At 45.8% G+C, this 22599-nt stretch overlaps 1 long non-coding RNA gene across 1 annotated transcript in view; it reads left to right on the top strand.

The window, feature by feature from the left end:
- The window catches only part of LOC130578590 (uncharacterized), a 66795-nt gene extending 46682 nt beyond the window's left edge, over window positions 1–20113 (top strand). Inside the window, exons 3-4 of the long non-coding RNA XR_008965900.1 lie at window positions 10392–10467; window positions 19811–20113. This is a non-coding gene — a long non-coding RNA (uncharacterized LOC130578590). The remainder of the gene's footprint in view (window positions 1–10391; window positions 10468–19810) is intronic.
- Window positions 20114–22599: the final 2486 nt, after the last annotated feature.

Genomic DNA, 22599 nt, shown 5'->3' with positions numbered 1-22599 from the left:
GCTTTGGACCAATCCACTCCWGCACATGAAAAGTTTCAGCGTTCCTTTCCTTGCATCTGTCCATTCAGAGCAGCAGCAGCTGTTTAACATGGAGCAGTGGTTGGAAACAGCAAATATATTAGAGAGAAAGGTGACTGAAAGAATATATGCTTGGGGAAAGGATTAAGAGGAAAGAAGTGGRATTTTAACAAGGATGAAGATTGCTGGTATGTAGATCCCTTCTGACTTTAAATAACTTAGCTCCCATGCTGTAACAGCACAGATTCAGCTTGTGMACCTCTTCCTGCCTTAGATCCTAAAGATGAGGTTTCACAAGTTGGTTGGCTCAAACTAAGACCTCATTTCACTTCACCTTGGATCCCATTCCCTGCTCCCCAAAACAGAGCCTGACTCCTCCCCTGGGACAGCTGCAACATTGGTCTAAACCCCTGGGGAACTGCTGCATCTCAAAAAGACAGCAGCAAATAGGCCGTCAGGGAAAGAAGTAGTGTAGTTTTTGGCTGAGTGTGAGCAAAGCGATTTCACAGACAGGTAGGTGTGTAAACAAGTTGCTTGCTTTTTGCAAGGTATAACAGAGTTCTGCAGAAAGCACCAAGCTTGTTTCATTCACCTCCTTCCTGCCGTTCACAGAGGGCTTTGCATGCACACACACTGAAGGAAGGGATACTATAGATAACAATCTGCACTTCAAACACAAATAGAAAGAAATTGTAGCTGTGTCAGAACTTTCAGTCACTTTGACACCTTCCTGATCACCCAACATGACATTTCAGGCAGGTCATATTCCCTGCCCAGTGCTCACCAGTTCCTCTCTCCTTCCAAGAGGCTCCCAGTCATGAATTCCTTTCTGTRGACCACTTACCACCACCTCAGGGAGACCACACCACTGCCCAGCAAGGCTCCCACCATGTTTTGTTCGCAGCCAGCTCAGTTGTACAGGAGAAGGATGAAAAGGTCACTTTATCCCTCAGCCTGCAAGACAAAATGGTCAGGGAGTGCAGAGAAAAGGCAGACAGGGAGAAGCTGCCATAATAAAAATTCTGAGARAACAGAGTTGCCACTACAATAATTTATTGCAAGGTAGAGCCCCCTTAGACAGTTGTCTCTGGGCAATAAGAGCACATAGATAGAAGAAGGCAAGTACTTGGCCCTTGTTTTGCTTCAGTTCCCTAATCCAGCACAAATGCATTTGGGGATTTATGGGATTTTGGAAGCTTCCAGGAAAGCTCAGGGTCGTTCCTTGGGTTATTGTTTTTCCATCTGTTTCTCTTCATTTTATTCCATCACAGAGGCCCCATCGTGGGACACAAGAATGTGACCGGAACAATAGGCAGAACTTGCAGCCTCCAGGACTGCAGTGAGGGCAGAGCCACCATTGCAGGATGGGAGCCAGCAGCTTCTATATTTAGCCCTTTCTTGCTCATTCCAGATCACATTCTCACCACAGACTCAAGAAGTCAGAAGGCTTTCACCAGACCACTGTCCCCAAGCACTGTGCATCCAGCAGGGCCCCCTGAACATAAACTATTCATTTCCCTTCTAATAAATGCCAACAGGAAGACTTCCTGCTCTCCCCCTCTCCTTTCCAAATCCCTATTTTGACAGACTTATTTTCTTCATAAAAGCAAGCTAAACAAAACCATCTTCTCCTCTGCAAGCTGGCGGCCTTGGAGCAGCCCCAGGACTCYGGAGCTTGGACAGCACGGCACTGCCTCTGAGAGCAGGGCCCTGGGAAGAGGCAGAAATGGGTGAGATCGTTTTCCCCCCATGTTTGAGCCTGTGTTAAACTCACCAATCCACAGAGACTTGCCCAAGCCTAGACCCCAACACCTGATGGTAGGGCAGGTGAGAGACAACCAGGTCTCAACACCCATCTGGACTCAATCACCACCACAGCACCTACATACATCTCTCAAACTCAGCTGAGCAAAAGTTCAGGTGTTGTTACAAAGTCAGTCCACCATGTCCCAAGGCACCTCTCTATCCCTTTGAAGGCCCTGCAGGAAGCCCAGCTGACTGTGGCACCAACCACAATGCCATTCAGCACTTACCTGAATTACATCAAGTGAGGGGATGCCATAGAGCAAGAGGAAAATCCATCATGTTTCCAGAAACATTCAYCTAAAAGCTGTGTCACTTGAAAGAAGCTTGGTTATAGACCATTTCTCTTTCTGCCACTTTCGCAAGGGCTAGGACCACTCTGTACTTTGTGTCTCCAGTCCTACCAAAGTTCTCTCACAGGCTGCTGGTGYCCCAGTGACAGATTTGAGCACACAGGTGGCCTCCTGGGAACCTTGCTGCCTTCCATTTTACTCCTCCTGTTTACATGTTTCCAYACCCTGCCTTCTCTCCTGTAGGCATTCCCACCACTACCACTTCCCTTCTAAAAGCACTATTAGTGGTTGTATGAAGAAGAGAAGGCTGAAGCTGGATGGGATGCAAGAACAGCATTGGTTCTCCCTTTAATGTCTGTCCTTGAAGAATCAGTGGTTACCTAGCAGTGCCCAAGCACAGATAGAGGAATTGCATCTTCTGGTCATATCACAAACCACACCACTAATTTACTTTGTAGCCTCAAACTCATGGCAGGTTAAATTTCCCTCCCTAAAGTATTTGCTTCTGAGGGCTGCTCTGAAGTAGGGGTGACCCACAGGTAAGTGGAGAGACCTGTACAAAACCAGCATAGTTAGGAGGCTGAGCAGACTGTCTTTCTGCAACTTAGGATCCACTCAACACCTTTGCACTGCCAGTACTGGCATGTCAGCTGCCTTCATCTGCCATACAAATCCCTACTCCTTTACTTCTTTTGTGCTCTGGAGCCTGGCTTCCCTCTGCTTATGCAAGGAAGCAGTACCCAGTCAGCTCTCTGAACAACTACCACATGCCAGCAAATGGTAAATGAGTCTTGTGTGCCCAGCCAGTCTGAAAAGAACACTTTTCCATCAGCCATTCCTGCAGATCTTGAGATGGCAATTATTTGTCCAAGGTAGATGAGAGGAGGCAACTGGAGTTTCCAGTGGAAGAARAGGGAAGCATCGGCAGCACTTGAGGCTTTGTTTGGCCCACAAAAGCACTGAATAGAAAAAAAAAAAACCCCACCCTACTCCATTTTGCAGTCAAAACTTTCCCTTATGTCTTCCCCTTCCCTTCCAGATGTACCTCCCTGGAACACATGAAATGAGGCTCAGACCTTTTGGAAGCTTTAGCTTTTGGCCACAAAGGCTGTGAGTGTTTACCACCTCAAAACAAGATGCTCAGGCAGAAGGCTGTACGAGTGAGAGGGTGCTGCCATGGAGAGAACAGATTCAGCCAAGGAGAGACAGGGGATGATCTGAGGTCTCAGTTACACAGGTAACTGAGCTTCCAAGGGGTCGCACAGCAGTTCAGGGTAGGACTGGAAAATTACCTGAAACCTTGGTAAATCCTACACCACAAGGATGCTTTTCCAGAATATCAAACATTGAACTTACACCACCTTTCTCAGAGCAGGSGCCATGCACAACCCATCAACTGGATCCAGACTAATTTTACATGCTTCCTTTGCTGTGTGATTGAAACACCCTGAAGTGCTGCCCTGCATTTATAACAGGTCTTTACCAGTCTTATACCAGCTTTCCATTTTCAGAGTTCTTCCTTTATCCTCATCCTATCTTCCACCTATTTAGATAAAACAGCAATAAAAAATTGTTCTCCTGGAAGTCAGATCTGGTTTATCTCCCTGCAGACATGTTCTTTCAGGGAGCCATAGAATAATCATGATCCTTTCTGGACCCCAAGGAGAGAGTCTGGGCCCTCAGCCCTGCTGTTCCTCCAGCCTCAGACACTCAAGGAAATCATTTATTTCCCACAAGCACAGCTGGGCAGCAAGGCCCAGTGGTATAGCCATTTTCTAGCCGTGTGGGAGGTACAAGAGGATAAAGACAAGGATGCAGCAGGGAACGAGGTGGCTTAGCAAAGCCTCACAGTGTACAGAGAATAACAAGCAGATGTATAATACCAGAAGCTTTTACCGAGTAGGGATTATAACTTTACAGATAAGTGCAATCAATGCATATTCACAAACATTTGTGGTCAACAGTGCAATTCCATCCCCAGCTGAATGATCCACTGGGTACACATGTTCAAACGTGCACAACACTCACTGTTCAACTTAAAATCCGTTCCCATAAAGCCACACAGACTCCCTTGGGCAGAGGCCAAGCAGTTAAATAAAAAGACCTATCCAGAGTGAGAACTCTTCAGAGACATTCCACCATCTGGAAATAGGAGGGGGTCTTACTCTGAGAACTCTTGGAGAGCCCAACCTACTGTGGTTAAATACGTGCCTCATCCACTGTTAATTCCTGGGGAAGAGCATCACATCATTCCCATTGCCTTCTACAGCAGGACCTGCAGTGAGCAAATGGGCCTGATTCTGCTCCTCTCTCCAGACAGGAGCAGACAGCCTGAACCCAAGATGGGATGGCAGCGGGCCATTCAGTGTTTGCTTTTTAGTGAGGCCAGACTAACAAGTATTGCTGGTAACAAACAAAAGCGATTACTGTTAGTGTGGTCTTCTTCACTTCCTTTTATTATATCCCCACCCATGGCATGTAAATAAAGCTACAGTCAGCTTCCTCCAAACACTGGGGCACTGAAGATTGTACAGAGCATCAGGAGGGAGCACAGCCACAGCCAAGGCTAAGGGCACTACCTCCTAACACCATCCCCTGAAGAGACTGGGCACTCCCAACAGCAGAAAAAAAGCACTTGGAACAAAAAAAGATCACAGGACCCTGCTCTCAACAGGCCTTTGAGATGTGAGCTGGCCTAGGACAGCARTGGTCAGAAGAAATTAAGTTGAACATAGGACTTGGCTTCCTTCACAGACCTACCCCAGGAGGCTGTGTCCTGGTAAAGAATAGCATTTGAGATGGGCTGTATAAAGGCTCTGTATTTCACAGCCACATGAGAGCTTTCTCCTGGTGGGCTTCCAAGAGCTCAGCTAGGCAGAGGGACCACCCATATGGATGCAATTGCAAGAGAGTGACCTTGGAGAGATCTGGCCCAGGAGAAATTAACACTTTCWCTGGGAAGTCCATTCTCATCCCATTCCCTTTCTGCCAAAGGACACAGGCAACACGTAAGAGTACAGACAGTCTCACTTGGCAAAACTCAACCAATATCAGAGCTCTGATCCCTACTCTTTCACTCAAGGCTGGCCTGAGGAAGTTTTGGTACCCTCATTCCTCTTTGCCATGGCAAACCAGAAAGAAAACCACATTTCTATAGGTGAGAGAAGTGGCCAAACCCCACTGCCTTAAAGCCCAGCATACCATCAGTCAACGGCCCTTTAGAAGGGCCCTAGAGGCAGCTCAGCCTTAGGAGGTATCATCCCAGCAGAAAATTCCAGGGAAAAAGGATGAGGAAGGACAATGGAGAACAGCTCTCATCCCTGTAAGACAGCATATAGCCAGAAACAAGCAGCCAATGCACCAAGCATTATTCAGGACAAACAAAAAATCTCTTTCCAGCGTCTGCCTCACAGCTGCTCATCTGTATTCCAACCTCCTGACCCCAGTAACCTTTGTGGCTGAAAGAAATGGGAGACATAATTTCATCTGCTCCCTCCTATCACTCTCATTTTCCAACATCCTTAGCCCACCCTCCCTCCCCCACCAGAAAGCTGTTTGTCTCCTTCACAGGGTCACCCTCCCTGCAAAAGATGAACCTTTCATCTGGACACCGAGTTTCCTGGATGTTATCTGACCAGGATGGGGAAGGAGGAAAGAAASGTCTTCCTCCAGAACACAGAGATGGAATTGGTTGAAACAGCTCCAATCAATTGGTCTGCAGTATCTGAGATGGTATTTTGATTCCAGTCCTACAACAAGGGACAGCACAAGGCCAGGCGAGGGCAGATTACATGATCCCTCAAAGCCGCCTTTCACTGCAGCACAACATGTCCTCTGTGCTGTTAGAGGGCTTTTTTGGACTGAATGAAATAACACTCCACAGCTCTTGATTCCTACCTCAGGGCAGCAACAGCATCCCTCCTGCCCATCTTTCTCCAGGGAGGAGATTAAATAGCAGAGATGAATCAAAATGCAGTCAATCAGGCCAGGCAATCTGCCAAAGCAGGAAAAAGGAAGGGAGGGAGCAGAGAAGGTACCTCCATATTGAAATGACCTGTTTAAATGCTGCTGCTGAATCTCTCCAAGGCTCCTAGAGTCAGGAAGAGAATGCAGAAGTGRGAATGAGCACACATTTCTCAAGCATCAGCTACGCTTGAGGAAAGGGGCAGACTAAGCAGGAGGAGCTGAAAACACAGTACAAGGCTAGCCCAGCCTTGCTCTGGCAACTCAGATCTGGCAATGACCTAGTATGGAGAATGAGRTTCAAGCATTCACTACTTCAGGACATAAGGAAAATGCACCCCTCAGCCCAAGGGATTACACAGCTCTAAGGGGCTCTTGTAAGTACCAGCCCATGAGACCCTCTCAGAGTATAGGTACAAAGGTCAGGCCTCCAGACCCTCCTGGGCATCTCCACACAGGGCATTTCCACTTTTCAGCAGCAGTTAGATAGCTGGGGCCAGCTCCTTTGGACACAAAAGCACAAGCTGCTGGGGTTGGRAGCAAGGGAAGTTGCTTCAGTGGCTCTCTGTATGCTAGCTGCATTAGGCTGAAGACAGCTGGAGTCTGGGAACAATTCACATTGTGCTACCATGTCAGAGCCCTGCTCTGAACCAGAGCTCTGCTGTTCCACAGTGCTTTGCACAGACACAAAGAGAAGGCTTTCCTCTTTCTACAGCATCTGCCTGCACTGGGCATCTGGGTAACCTGCAAGCYGCAGCAACCATTTTGCAGGAAGAAACTGCCAGCACTACATGAGCAGGCTGAGTTCAGAAAGCACTGCAAAGTTTTGCCAACAGGGCCTGAAACCCTGACTAGCACCTCAGAAACCGTGTTCCATCAGGGCGCGAACCTGGGGAGCACAAGTCAGAGTTCTCAGAAAAGGACTGGTCACAGTATCACCCCCATATTCAAGTCAGGCAGCAGCAGATAAACCACAGCAGGAGGGGAGATGGGAAAGCAAAACAGAGAAGCACCAGAAACTCTGACGGAAGGATAGAAAAACCACACCAAGAATGGAGAAGCAAGCTGTGGTCTCTGAAAGATATACATGCACTCACACACAAGCACAGTTTCTTGGACTGTTTATCAAGCTCAGGAAGGAAGAGGGATCAGTCTGCCAGAAAGATCAGAGATGCTGTGGCTGTCATATGATGCTCCCTCTAAGAAACAAAACCCACAGAGTGTGCATACACAGACAGAGAGGAAGCTACAAGGAAAGCCTTGAAAACAGCAGAGGAAACCCGAACCCCACCCCAGAAATCCTACCTTTAACTAAATCYGCTCCCAAAAACTACAGAAAAGCACTGCTAACCCTGCATTATATCAAGCAGGCAGGGGACMATTTTTTTGTACTCCCCTATCCCCTCCTGCCCTTTCAACACAGCAATTGGACAAATAATTTCTTAGCCTGGCTATGTCAAGGACAGGGGGCTCAGCCCAGTCCCAAGTCACTGCTAAGGGTGCTCAGCTGCATTTGGAAAAAACACTTGCTATGCAAGTACAGAGACATGCCAAATAATCCCTTCTTGTTCCCAGGAGCTTTGTCTCCAGCTTGTATAAAAATCAGTACAGTCAATAAAGCTACTGGCTGTGGACCCAGATAGAAATGAAAGGTTTGGCCAGCAAAATGATTGTACCCTGGCCTAGGCAAGAGAGTTTGCTTTCCTACTCTGTCAGTAAAGCCCTGTACAAACTCCTCATACAACCTTATCCCATTTACAACCACTGCAGAGCAAGGGAAGAAAACCCATAGTGGGTTGTTAAGAGGATATTGGAACATGGCTTAGACTCCCATGCTTGCAAATGCTGGGACACCCAGGCAGGGGGGCCGGAGTGGGAAACACATCACAAGAGCCATACAGCATCAGATGCTCTCATGCTCYGGTTTTCAACCGCTCACACATGAAGCCCAGATGGTTTCCAGAGTGAGGGAGAAGGGTGTGCTGCTTACACARGCAATGCCATATTTCAGTAAATATCATATGCCATCCAGACATTCTGGACTGGATCCAATTTCCGTTAGGCTTTGCTCAACTGGGGACCTGGCTCCTCCAGCAGACAGCAAACTCCATTCGTGCTAATGCATGTCTAAGACAGATCTGTCTCAGGCAGACATACATTTTTACCAGATGATCCTTGTTACACCTGGCATGAAGAGAAGATTTCCAACATTCAGTCAATCAACCTCTACTCCTAGTCTCAGCTCAGACAGAAGTGAGTTAACTCTTCCTCACCAGCTTGCTGTAGGAATGTGCAGGCCACAATAACCTGCTCTTCCCACTTGCCTCTCCAGGGATCCACTTACCTCTCCAGAGTCTTTTCAGGTTCCTTTCAGATGCTTCACATCAAGGTCCTGTGAGCATTTGCAGTGCTAGGAAATACCAACTCTATTTGTTTGATAACTATCACTAAAGATATAACAAAACTGGCAGTGCCTGGAGATGAGGTGTGAAAGTCTCTTAGTAATGTCAGACAGAAAAGAATATCTTGAGTTCTTTCCTCAGGTCATTTTCAAATGATAATTATTAAACTTGTCTCTAAACTATTGGGGAATAGAAAAAGTAGGAAGTATTTCAGCAACCCCCTCTTTAACATGGTAAATTTAAAGAAATGAGGAAGTTCTCAAGTGTATGCATAGAACCAGGCACAGACTTGTCYGTGATACAAAACTCCAAACACAGTTTTAAAAGATAGTCTCCCTAGTCCTGACTATGGTTTGCTACACTAAGATGATGCAGATCTCTGCACAACCTCTGTTTAGCAGCCTATCTGGCTTCAGAATCCTCTACTAGCCAAGGTGAACAAGGTCTCATCCAAGGAATTCTTGCAAGCATTCACCTTTTCAGGACACAGTACTCCAAAGACATGCATCCCTCAACCTGCTGATGAGCAAATGTGATAATGAAAGAACAGCAGTAGTGGGAATCAACAAAACAAGGTAGGAATCATTCCCCCAAAGAACCAACCTATATTTTCCCTGACCAAAACTTCAGAAAGGCCTACTTCTCTTTCAGAAAGCCCCGCACGTACTCCAGGCAGCTTTAAAAATCAACCTTACTTTAAAGTAGAACTCTTGAACAGCAGAACAGGCTTGGCAGAGGGACACTAGATGTCTGGCTCACTGACAACAATGACAAAAGCAGGGCTCTCCTCCTACAGCCCATATGCACGAGACACACTGGAATGGACAACACCTTTGTTGAAGCCAAATCAGAGACCCGACAGCTTTTCTGGCATTTCTTTTGGACGGTGAAGCCAATAAACGCACACATTCATGAGCCAGGATGGTATGGGTTTAATGGGAAAAACAGCAAGCAAGTTTTGCTCTGCTCAARCTTTGAGTTCAGTTGGGGTTTGCCAGCATTAACACACTGGTCACTGCACTTGAGCTTGCAGTGGTGGCRCAGCTGCTTCCTCCCCACACGTACCAAGGGCCAAAGCAGGAGGTGGGCACTGATAAAAGCCACAGCAAATAGCACTGCTGAAGCTGTTCTTGCCTTCTTAAGAGCTTCTCTAGCTCATTTCTTTGATCTTCTGTGGCTTCCTAGCCCAAGGCTGAGAGCTTTCCTCCCCCCAGGCCTCCAGACCCTGCGTACTGGATAACCTCTGTCTTTTCCCTGATGCTGTGTCCAAGCTCCCAAACAAAAGGAGATATGTCATTCAGAGTAAAACCTCACATAAATTTTCCTCTCTGGGAGCAATGGATTTCATTTTAAAGACCCAAATCAGATACTTAATACACAAAGCAGTTCTCACAGATCTGAGCTCCAGGAATGTTGGGCTCAGCCCAGCAGCACAGGCATCTGTGAACCCAGGTTTCAGACGTTACACGGCTGACAATACATGACCACCCTTACAACAAAGAGGAACAAACCTAAAAAGACCTTTTTAATCAGCCCAGCTGGTGACATATTCCTCAAAAACTCTGACAAGTTGTAACTGTTTTAAAGCACACACATGTACCAGCATGGTGCTGGGTAAGTAACTGAAGTAACCTCTTCAGTTACTTCCATGGCTTCCTTAGCACTCTAGAAGATGGTAGTGGCCTTGTTCAGACACTTTGCTTAGTCCTTTTGCAAGCTCTGAGTGTGTGTGTCTCCCATGACTATTCCTTCTGTGGGACTCATGCTGTAAATCTTGGTATTGCTGCAGCAATTTCCCAGCCTAATCACATGCCTTGTTGCATTACCACAGCAGTGATAGCTGGTTGAACCACACACCACATCCTTGCAATTGTTTCTRTTACTCACAATTTACTTATTTATTAAATTTCAGCTTACCAAGCCTTGCCAGGAGATGAGCAAGAACCCTGTCACCCCTCCTTGCTGTTGATCAGAGTGGCAGAAGGCAGGTGAGTAGGCTGTGAGTCTGAGCTGTGAAACAGTCCCAGCAATTTTGTAAGGTCATGCTTTCTCCAGCAGCCACACTCCCTTGCATCCACACACCAGGTCTTGAGTCCTGGGAAGCAAACCCTTGAATTGCAACAGAAATCAGAAGAGAAAGTAGATGCAAACAAAGACTGAATTTATTTGAGATTTTAGAGCAGACAAGTATTTCCACAGACTTGCTTGTAACATGGCACCAGATGCAGTCCCCAGACCAACCCACTCTTGCAGATCTACCTAAGAGCCATCCATAACAGCAAAGTTAAGTGCCTCTGGATGCAAGGAACTCTTCTTGTGGGGGATTTCCTAGGCTTGGAACAAACTGTCTGATAGCTCCTGGCTATTTCAGAAGCCCAACCCACCATCTTGTGCCTCACAAACACTCCTCTGACAAAATACTTTGACTCTTTGCTTTCAAAGGGGAACAAACAGAAGGCAAGTTGAGACAAGGCTCATGGCTCCTTGCCCAGCCAGGCCTCAACTGGTCCTTCATAGTAAATATTTGTTCTTAATTACACTGCCGTTTGCCCCGGGAGCTTGCCTGCAATCTGTAGGAGGGAGGGGGATTATGTTGTTGATAGGTAAATAATAGCTCTTTCATCCAGAGAACCCAGTGCATTTTCCAAAGATGAAAGCCTCCTGAATACTTTCCCCATAGGTTAGGGTAAGGATTTTAAATCTTTGTCCCACTCAAGGACATGCCAAAAACTCCCACATTCAGTACAGAGAGAGTGAGCTTGGAGCTCCACTGTGACAGCTCCCCCTCCAGCCTTGCTTCAAGCTGGAGTCAAGTGGGAGAGACTCAGCTCTGGCAGCGTGGGTTAGGCGGGATCTGGTTTGCCATTGGAATGTGACAGGAGGACAGAGGCTGCCAGCACATGCTGCTCTCCATGGTCTGTCATGTCTGGTCATCACCCTGAAGCCAGGAATGAACTCCATCCCTGCTGGTCCCCAGGTCCTGCTTCTGCCCAGCACACAGCCATGCTGCTTCCTGCCCAGCTTCTGTCTGGAGAGCCCGCAAGGAAGGGCAGGGCACTGCCCAAGCACAGAGCAGCCATGTGAAGCAATCCCACAGATGACATGTGGGAAGCAGCCAGTTCTCTCTCTCCACAAAAGCCAACAAGTGTAAGTTTTGATCTTCCAGCACTCAGCGTCCAAAACATCAAAATTACAAATATTTATCAGCAGGACTAAGGGAAATGTAAGCTAGACAGCAGACCTCTGCTCTGTCTGAGGAGGAAGTGAAAAGTGACTTCCTCCCACCCAGTATGAGAAAACCTCTCTGACCTCTGGGAGGCAAGGAGTGCAAGCATCCCCCCTCTCCCCAAGCCACCAAGCTAATGTCACTGCCAAAGCATCCAGCAGCTCAGAGTCAAGCTGGGTCCAACCACACATTACCAATTTATTCCATAAAGAGGAAAACCAAACAAAAATAGCAACCAAAAAAACCACCACAGGCAATCAAAACTGGTATCTAACCATGCTACAGCTCCTACATTCCTAATCCTTTCCCAATTACTGAGCCCAGCACAAGCACAGAGGATAAATTTAAATGAAAGGAGCCTTCAAAGGCTCTGAACTTTCAGGGGAGAGCCAGATACACAGGAGTCTGACACCATAATATTTAAAAATCTCGTTTAAACTGCACTCCTTTCCTCTCTCATTCAGCCCATCATTCACACAATTTGCATGTCCCAGCCACGCAGGAGCCATCACAGGGCTAATATTGCACTTCTTGTGCTCAGGGAAACAACACAAAACCCTCCAGCACCACCTCTGCTCTCTTGCCTTCCTTATCGTTTACAAGCAAATTTGCTGGGCTTGGGTTTGTTCCTCCTTCCAAATATCATCCAAGCCTTTTATTTTTCTTTGCTCTAAACTCTGCTTAAAAGAAAAAAAATATTGTCATTCTCTGCCCCCAGCTGTAAAGGGCTGACCTGAAATCTGTGGCCAACATGCAATAAATATTTGTACAGTTCATTAGTAACTTCATTCATGTCTCTCTGCTGCAAAACTTGAATCATTTAGCATTTTTCACACCTACCCAAGGGCTTCAAGCTCCTAGAGAGAAATTTAATGAAGCTAATCCCCTGTCCAATATCCTCCATTAAAACCCCTATATTGAGCTGGTGTTTTTAAGCTTGACCCATTATGAAAGCATCTGTGGTGTGAGCAGCAGAAAAGAGAAAGATTTGCTTCATGCATCATCCCTTCTACAGGAATATCCCCACAGCTGGGGGACAGCCAGTCCCAGGCTTCACACCCAGACTTTAACACAAGCCCCGACACCATGAGAGTTCAGACAAATGGTTCATTGGATTATGCCCAGTAAAGGACAGCACTGGAGCTACGGGACCAGGAATGTAACTGGTGTCAAGTCTTTCCTCTGGCACGTTGCTGTGTCCTACCCACCTGAATCTCTTTATTACATCCTTTAGATGCTGACTTTGCTTCCTGCCACTAAATTCRTCAGACAGGCTTCCTTACTATTATGGTAGTTACAAGGTACTGTAACTGGTTAGAGGAATACTTTATAGTGTACCTAAAAAAGGAGTTAAACCTATAAATCTGTGTAAGAAGCACATTACATTTAGAACAAGTGAGCAAGGAGGGAAATTTTGAAAAACAACTTTCAAATCAATCCTTGTTTATCCCTGACTGAGGCTGAACATTTGACACAAGTCTGCCAGAAGCCCTAAATCCCCTATAGCCCTAAATTACCTCTAAAATCAAAAGGCACCCTAAAACCTATAGCACCWGTCGGTCTGTGTTGCTTGCCCAGAGTCCCTCTCCAAAGCTTTCCAAAAGTAATCACCAGCTTACAACCTTGTAAAAGATGCAACATCTTGGATTTGGGGTTAATATGTATTTCTCCTTTTGAAGGGAGAGTGGAGACAGCCAGGGAGCAAAAATATGTTTACATGCAAAAGGCTGAAACCTAAAGGAAAAGTGTTCCGATAAAAAAATACTTTCATTTTACTGTTTTTTATTTTCCCCTGATTCAGGACAAACAACCTTTAAATTCTAGCAGCAAGGAGGAAGTCTCCTAACTCTCTGCTCTCTAGATGCAAACTACTGTTGGGGAGGCAGAGAACAGGGTTGAACAGATTTCTCATCAAAAGAAGCCTGAAAAGAACTACCAGGCAACAGCAGTTATTGGTGACTTCTGGAATGAACTCAYCTTGAGACCAAAGCAAAAAGCCCAGGCTCTTGATCCTTACAAGTCCCTTGAAATAATCAGAGGAAGGATGCACATATATTTAAGTTAATTCATTCAGAGTCTAGGTGCACACACCCCCTTACCTTCAGCCATAGCCATACAGAGCATAAATATTCACCAGAGAATGGAGCAGGRCAGGGGAGACCAGAAGAAATACTACACATCTTGTGAGTCACAGCAAGCCATAACAGAGGATTCATTAACTGGATTCAGGTGATCCTATTACCTTTGCAATTGCTGCACATCAGGCTGCAGAGTAATTAGGGCTGCAATTCAGAAAGATTTACCAGAACATTTTTTATTAAAACACAGTGGTTGTTAATCWGGCTGACTAAAGCCTTCAGAGCTATTAGCCTGCTGCACAGAAGTCATAATTACTTCATCCATGGGAGAAGAAGGCATCAAAGAAATTGCCTGGGATCATCTGCAGGTTTAGAGAACCAAAGGAAAAATGAGGAATTTAATGCRACATCTCCCTTTGGCATCACCACAGGTTTTTTTTGATCAGGTTTCCAAGTGGAGCATTTGAGAGGCCATCAGAGAATGTAAGAATATCATGCCTACACAGGAAGGATTTGCCATCGGAAGTATGCCAAGGCAACACCCAGCTGCATTAGTTGACTCAGAATTACTGCATAAGTCCTAATTGCTGCCTAAAAGTTTAGTGGTCCACCTGAATTACATGATCTCTATCTGCTGAGGATGTTTGGCCACCCTACAACATCTCAGAGAAGCAGGGCCCGCATTTCCTCTTCCGGAGGCAGAGCATTTTTCAATGCAGACAGACTCAACAACTCCAGAGAGGGGTAAAGGGCATCTCCTTACAGAGCAGTGAAGCACCATCAGCTCCTGGGTTTCCCAGTGTATAGTTAGCCATGGAATATCAGGATACATTCCAGCTCCAGTTCCTGACCTCACTTCTACCAGGTTAAGGCAGGTTTGATTCWGGTGAACTGGGCTCAACTCTGTCTACAAGACTGAGAAAGAACAAAGCATTTTTTGTTTGCAAGCTGCCTTGCCCTGCTCTGCCTCACAGACACTACACACACAGCCCTGCACTAGAGCAGGGCAGAGGCACCAACACAGGCCAGAGAAGATATTATTTTCTTCTTCAGTCTCTCAGAACAGACTTGGTGAGTGTAGCACAGGGGCTCTGTGTGCCAGGCTGACCCTCCCCTGCCACCAGCACTGCCCAGCCCCTTTCCTATCCCCCTTTGCTCAGAGGTTTACTACCAATACACAGAACATCCTTTCCCAGTTTCATCCCCAGCATAGCAACTCCAGGCACACTCCTGCTGGGAGGGACCTGCCTGGGCTCCACTGCCTGGCTGATAGACCAAGAGCCCACACTGTGATAGCTCCTCTGCAGGGAACCTTGCCAGACCCTCCAAAACCAACACCCTCGCCCATATTAAGCAATACACTTTATCAACAGTCTAAAGGGAAGCTCAGCAAGGAGAAGATGATAAAAAAAAGCAAGCGGAAATATGTGTACACGCACAGGCTGTGAGGATGCAGAAATTACTTTGGGGCAATAACAAGTAGCCAGCCTTCACCACGGGCTCTGGGATGGGGGCGATCCCATGCCTCTAAACCAGGCACCTTCRGAAGAGATACTTTGACTTTTATGCTCTGTAGAATCAATAACTGATGGATTGTGCTTTGCCCAAGGTTTCTGAAAATTGCCCCAGTGCCCAGCCTGGGTTTGTACCAGTGGGAATAGCTCAGTGGATCTCTGACAGTGTCTTCCTCAGAAATGCCCTGCTCAGACATACAGTACACGAAGCATAAAGGAGTTTCTAACCTGTGCAGGTTTTACTTCTGAAAAAGAGTATTCCATTTTAATAAGTAAGCTAAATTAACATATTAAATATCTTACTATTCCAAGGGGAGAAGGTAGGGGAGGTTWTGCTAGTTTCCCCTCCTTAAGCACTTCAAACACTTTTGCACATTTGCCCATATAGTGTCCAAACCTGGGGTAGGCTTTGCAACATTAGCCATGTACAACACCTAGCACAGGACTAGTGATGTAATGCAAATAATTAAACATAAAATCATGGTTGGCAGTTGATAGAAACAGGGAGTTGGTTGAAACAGCTCATAGGGACAGTTTGTTCTTCCTTTGCCCTAATTCAAGTTGCAAAGATGAAAAGTGCTGTACTGCCTGGCAGTCCCAATGCAGCAGAGACAAAGACCCCTCCAAACTTCCAACCAAAGAAATTCATTGACTGACCAGCTGCAGAGGGGATAACTGCCTGGCTCTGACCTCCTGACATCCTGCCAGAAGGGGTTAAAAAAATAAATAAGATTCTCCAAGRACTTCTCGCATCTTTCCCAAGTAAAACAATAGAAGTAGATCTGATCATCACAAACTATCAATACCGAGCTCAACTGAACATTTTGCTGCTTTGCAGCGGGACACTAGAGCTAGGTGTGCACTTTGGAGCTAAATGCTTATCAAGTGGTTTAAGTTCCTTGATCACTTAACAGAGAAGCCATGAACACACTTCAGTGTTTTAGATGACTCTACACATTGTGTTCAATTACTCAGTTTAAATATATTTCAGCTAATAGATAATTCACCAAGTTTTGGTTGCCTAAATCACATGGTGACTTCCGAACATAAGACCACATAAATCACAAATTTGGATTCCAGTTGCAGAGAGCCTTAAGGGATTTGCTTTTCTAGACAGTGTTTATGAGCTACCTAACCGCTGGTTTGGGGGAACCTTCCATAGTCACTTTTTAAAATCTAGGCCAGAATTMTCTTTTACTTTAAAATTAAAAGTCATGCAAAGGTTTCCAAATTACAGACTCATTCCTGTGACACTGCTGAGAATAAACTATTAACATTCCCATGAAGCTCTCAAATTTAAAGTAGTGCATACACAGCCGGAAGCCCTGCAAGCTGTTTTCCTTTGAATCCTCCTGAGTTGTTTTGTTCCCTGAAGGCTTCATTGAGATTTACTGGACATAAATAAAACAGTTAAACATTTCCTTTTCTGGTACATCACATCAATTGATACTTGACTCACAGACCTTCCAGGCCTAGAAGGTTTTGCATTCTTAAGGGACTATGTCTCCAAAATGAAGCTTTTTTGGATATGTTTTCCTGTTTATGCTTTCATTGTTTTGCAGTTGTAGTTTGCTTTTTTTCTTTACATGCACAGCAAGAAGCAATTTCAATTAACAAATTACAGATTCCTGTAAATTTTCTCTACCTGGGGGAGGTAAACAAGAGATTTATGGGGCAAAGGAAAAACAAAACAGGAAAAAAAACAGAATGAGGATTATAAAGATGAAAAGTAAACAGGCTAAGCAGCTTCTTGAAAATCTTTTGCACGAAAGACACCTGTTTTCCAGCAGGCACAGGAGAAGCAGTGACATGAAACAGCAGAAGGGGATATACTGAGACCCAACAGCAACTCAAGAGCTTGTGAAAAGCCATTGGCCTTTATCAGAAAGGCGCGCCAACAGCAGAACCACCCGTTCCTCTCCATCCGTGTCTGCAGGAAACATGATAAAAACCTTCACAAAAATATAAATAAGGAGTCAAGATTGCCAGCTTATTTTTCTGACAGCTGTGCCACAGGGGTGCTACCCAGGCTCACGTCCCTGCTAACTGAGGCACTAGAGATAGTGGAAGGCAAAGATGGTGCCCACCCTAAACTATCTCTCACTGCTTATTCTGGAGCCATGCACCTGAAKTCCTGTTTAGAGCCAAGAAGAAGGAAGACAGACAGACTGGAGACAGGCTGTGGTCTCCATTCAAAGTTTTGCTCTGCTCACTRGGAGCATCTGAATGCAGGCAATTGAAAGTGGCTCTCTACTTTTTGGTGTTATTYGTTGCTTTGTATTCTTGTCCACGGTCACGGGTAATGGAGCACACAGCAAAACACCCCACTTTTCCCACTCTGCTCTTCCAAATACAGCAATTCACTCATGCCCCAACACTAGGTGCTCATCCAGGAAAAGCCWCCACTTTCAGGAAACTGATTACTTCCACCAAAGCTGCATTAGTAGCAAGTTTAGTGAATGAAGAATGCCCTAAGGAGAAAGGAGACAAGTGAGAGTTTGGCACAGAGCATCCACCCCGCCCTGCTCACTGAACACCAGTTCCTTCCAGTGCTGTGAAGAGCATTTACCAGGGCTGCCCCAGAACAAGGATTCTTGAATCTTCTTTCTGCAGCAAGCCTCAGCTCTCACTCCAATTCTTCCACCTTCCCAAACTCCYGCGCCACACCAGGTGACTCAGACCTCTGCAGGAATGCTGATCTATTTAGCCTCGAAGCTCTTTACTGCAGGGTATCTGTCACCTCTAAGGGGAGAAATACCACACATCACCAGGCCACCAAAGCATCAACATTCCAGCATCCACACTGCAGACRAACTCAGGAAGAAAACCAACAGACAAGGGCAGGCTTTGAGCTGTGAGGAGTASAGCACCTGACAAGGAGTGACAGCAAGATGCAGTGAACTCAGTAGCCAGGAACAGCATTTCAGCAGTGACCATGGAGAGCCACAGTTGATGTTTCCAGACCTGACTGGCAACCAGGCAAGCTTAAAGCAGCACTTATTTAATTAAAAGGTTAATAGATGTTACAAGCACGTTACCAGGTGTCGTGACTTGCTGGAAGTGCAGCCCAGAAGAYAGCAGAAGCAATTATACTCTGCTCACTATCCAGCTGTATCAACTACCTGTAGGCACTACTTAGTAACTTTTATGAAAGGAAACTTAGCACAAAGAGGATCTGCTGTGTCCACACCACTGTACATGTCCCCTGAGCCAGCCCTGCTCCCTGACAGMGTTTATCTTAAACAGAGCCCAAAAAAGAAAACCAAACCAGCCTTCAGAATCAAACTGTGCACTGTCTGCAATGAAGCAGAAGCCTTGGATGACATAACCTGCCATGGTGAAGAGAAAACAACAGAGCCAGCCACCTGGGGAAGGAATGGGAGTTCACATGGCAGAATGTGATCCTTCAACTGACTTTCAGGCAAAAATCAATTATCCTGGGAGGGCCAGAAACAATAGGAAGTGGAAATTATGATACAAGTGGCATATRAGTAGTTAAAAAGCCTTGTCCTTATTAATAGAAGAAGCATGGGACAGGGAACTACTGTATCACCTGTCTTAGGCCAAGCTTTGCAAGATCTTCTGTCCAAGCTGAACTATCCAAAGGGGACTGGAAGTTTCTAGAAAGCAGCAGGAGTTTGTACATCACTGTAGCTTCACAAGCCTGGTCCAAGGCTAGGCCTGCAAAGCTTCTGAGGGAAGAAGCAGTGATCAGCCCAGAGCTGGCCAAATAAAACACCAACATCACCACACACCTGTGAGCAGGACACAGAGAGTGAAAAGCCAAACGAGTCCAAACCTGCAGGGACATGACGGCATTTTTCAGGAACTTGCAACACCACCTTCAGGGTGGGGATGAGCAACCAGTGTCCACACCTTGTTGCATTATAGTCATTCATATGGCTGTGGGATCATGCTTGAACACCTGCTGTGCATGAATATGCAGTTAGGGACCCTCACACCCACACACAGGCAATTCACTTCTCAGAAACAGGCACTTGCTCTCACCCTGTTTGCTAATGAAACGCACAGAGGCATCACAGGCTCTGTGCTTGATGCCATGATGTGGACAGGACAGGCAGCAGGCAGCTCTTCAGTTTAACAAGTTGTCTAAAAAGGTTCATAAAAGGAACTGTCTAGAAAACTCCCCACTATAAACAGCTTCAGCACACTCCACCCAGCCCACATAAAAGGTGAGCATGAGGGACAGGCCAAGCTTCTGRCTGGTCCAGGCTCCAGTTATGGGTCTAGGTACGGGAAAGAAACACCCCAAAAATCCACTTACACTAAAAAAAAAGATCTATGGGTTTCTGCATTTTCAGCAATGCCATGAAATTTTAAATACCAAATGGGTATATTAGCATGTCTGCCCTTTTCTTCTCCTTATTTTTTGTCTTATTCAAATAAAAACTGTGAAATTAAACACTCCATCCATTCACTGCAGCTTGACTCAGTACACAAATGACAAAAAATTGCTTTTAAAAACACCTTTCCCTTGTTTTTTTTTTCTCAGGCTACTCCTCCTCTGGTGACACAAAGAAGAATCTGTCTTTCCCTCTGCTGAAGCTGACATCAAACAGCAACTTCACCACATCATAAGTTACAATTCAGGTTACTCCTGGAAAAAGATGATCCTTTCCTAATTAAATGCTAAAGCTCCCTGGCATTTCTCTTTCTATTGTCTGTATCCAGCCCTGTATTTAAAAGATTAGCCTCAAATTAGGACAGTTTCCTCATTCTTTCTTCACTCTTACTACAGCCTAGCTCCTGGGAATCTGATCCTATCTTCCACAGAGGTTACTCCCTGTTGATAGGAAATATCTAGTGTATGTGGGCAGGAAGCACCAACAGAGGATAATGAGGATTAAGAGAGAGTCCTTGTTAGGACTTATCACCACAGCAGATCAGGAGACTCAGTGGGCCATTYGATCAACAGGAACATTAGGAACTGTCTCACACTCCCACACAGTGTCTCGCCCCACTGTGGTGTGGGTTAAAGTAGCACACAAGGGCTTTGAGGGCAGGATGAGTGTGCCTAACCCATCCAGCTTCCACATCATCCAGYTCTCCTTCACCATAAGCACCGTACTTAAGGAGTGATGGGAGAGGACAGGTTGAAGAAAGCAAATCCTTTCAGAGTTGGTTTCCTGCCTAAATGTTCCTCAGAGGAAAAAAGAGGTGGATCTGTTGACCCAGGCAATGGCTTCCCATCACCTAAGGATTCTGTCCATTTCAAGGTGACTGTTGCTGGTGAAGAACAAGATGTTTCTGTTGGTCATCTGACAAAGATCTATCTTCTCATTACTTGGGTTGTCTGTTTGCAATAGCCATTTGACATCAGATGTACAAAAGTCTCAAGAGTCTTCTCCTCCAGCCATGCACTTCAGCAGTTCTCTTTACTAGGAGAGCACAGTATCTCCACAAAAATTCTTCACACACACAGTGTGCCACACACCTTGTTCCAGGACACCACTGTTTTGGAAAGGCAGAAGAATCACAACCACTAACTGTTGTTGGATCAAGCTTCATCCTGTCCTGTTGTGCTGTTTTCTGTGATACTTAATAGTAGGACCAAGGGAAGAGTATTCCAGAACCAGCCATGTAGCTAAGTAGCATGTAACTGTTACATTACTAATGCTTTCCCAGGCTCCAGCTCTTTACARATGTGGGATTTTCTCAACAAGATACTGCTTATTGATATTTAAAAGCACTCAATGGATTTTCCTTGCATTACTCTATTGCCCCCCAAACCCAGAGATGCTTTTGTTCACTGTAGATTCATACAATGGATTTATCCAGTTTGTTCTTAGCTTTTTTCTAGAGGGTGACTGTTTGGGTTTTTTTTGACCATAGTCAAAATCAAGCCTTGCTCTCACAGCACAGTTCAYTGCACTTCTGAGATATCTCTCCCTTGTGACATTATCCCATTTTGAGATGGATTGCTTTGCTTTTCTCAGCATCATATGTCACAACCCCAGCACTCCACACTGCAAGGACTTCCTACAGCTATTCAGTGTAGCTTTTGGGTTTTGCTACTCTGAATGGTCAACAGAATACGTTGTCTGCCACAGTACTCTTTTTTCATTAACAGACACATTCAACAGCTTTGGTTTTTACAGGCCCTTGTTGCATCTTACTGATGCMAATCCTTCACTGGGAAAGTTGGCTCCTCACCTCTGTGCCTTTGTTTCTCATCTTTTGGCTTATTATTTACTCATTAGAGACCCCCTGATGAGATAYCCTTAAACCCTGAGAGCACAACAGGACCTCTGGCTGGCCATGGTCCAGCCATCCATGGAGTACCTTGAAAAAAAACTGTTTCCCCATCAGGTCTCTCAGCCAACTCCTCATCTTCCAGGCTTCAATAATGTTCCCCAGGAAGGCTCCCAGTTGTGTCATTCAGGAAAGGAAAACATCTGCAGCCCAGACACAGCACAGTCCTTAACACTAGGACCCACACAAGGCAATGGAGCAGCCAGGCATGGAGGCTGAGCTCCTCTGGCTGAGCATCCTTGACTCTGCTGAGCTCAGCCTAAGCCAGACCACTGCAAGAAATTTCTGGAGTGCTATTTCTTTTTCCTGGGGGAGCTTGAACTGGTCCCCACAGAAATTCTAYCAGGACCTATTCCTGCAATGCCCTGGGGCAGCCACAAAGAGAACTGTCATTAGTCAGCAACCCAACTTGCTCCCAAAGTGTGGAAAACATTCAGAGAGAAAAACAGATATGGCTCTTCCTATTAACCCTTTCACTGGATACTATTCCTTAATCCCATGGAGATGAACAGAACGCAGACATTTCCTCCTAGTGACAATTTCCCATCCTGCTACTCCCCAGCTCCTCCCCATATTGCCCCCTCCCTAAGACTGAAGATTTCAGCCTTCAATTCCCAGCCACAATATGCTTTTACTAAGGGCCCCTTCAGCCTCCTCCACCCCAGAGTTCCCTGTGTTCCAGCATCGAGAGAACAAGCCTCAGGAAAAGCACCTTCCTCTTCTTTCACAGGGAGAGGCTGATTGCTTCAGATAATGGCATTAAGTGAACAAGTCGGACACTGAGCAGTAAGATTAGTTCCCACAAAGACTGGGTAGTAATGAGAGTGGTTAAAGACAGGTAATGAGTGGGTGGCTCCTGTCAGCTTCATAATGTAGATTATAATTTGTTTATTACTATTGCTGCTGCTTTCGCTGCTGTTGGAATGCAATTAATTAATAGCACCAATGAGTCCTGCCGAGTATCTGTCATCCCTGACCTACAAACATCCCTGGGCTACCACTGCACAAGCAGCAGCACTGGACATGTGG

The sequence above is a fragment of the Malurus melanocephalus genome, unplaced genomic scaffold (assembly GCF_030028575.1).
Source record: "Malurus melanocephalus ecotype Western Australia unplaced genomic scaffold, MMel_1.1 scaffold_233, whole genome shotgun sequence".
Classification (NCBI taxonomy): Eukaryota; Metazoa; Chordata; class Aves; order Passeriformes; family Maluridae; genus Malurus; species Malurus melanocephalus.
This window is presented reverse-complemented; position numbering and strand designations above follow the sequence as displayed.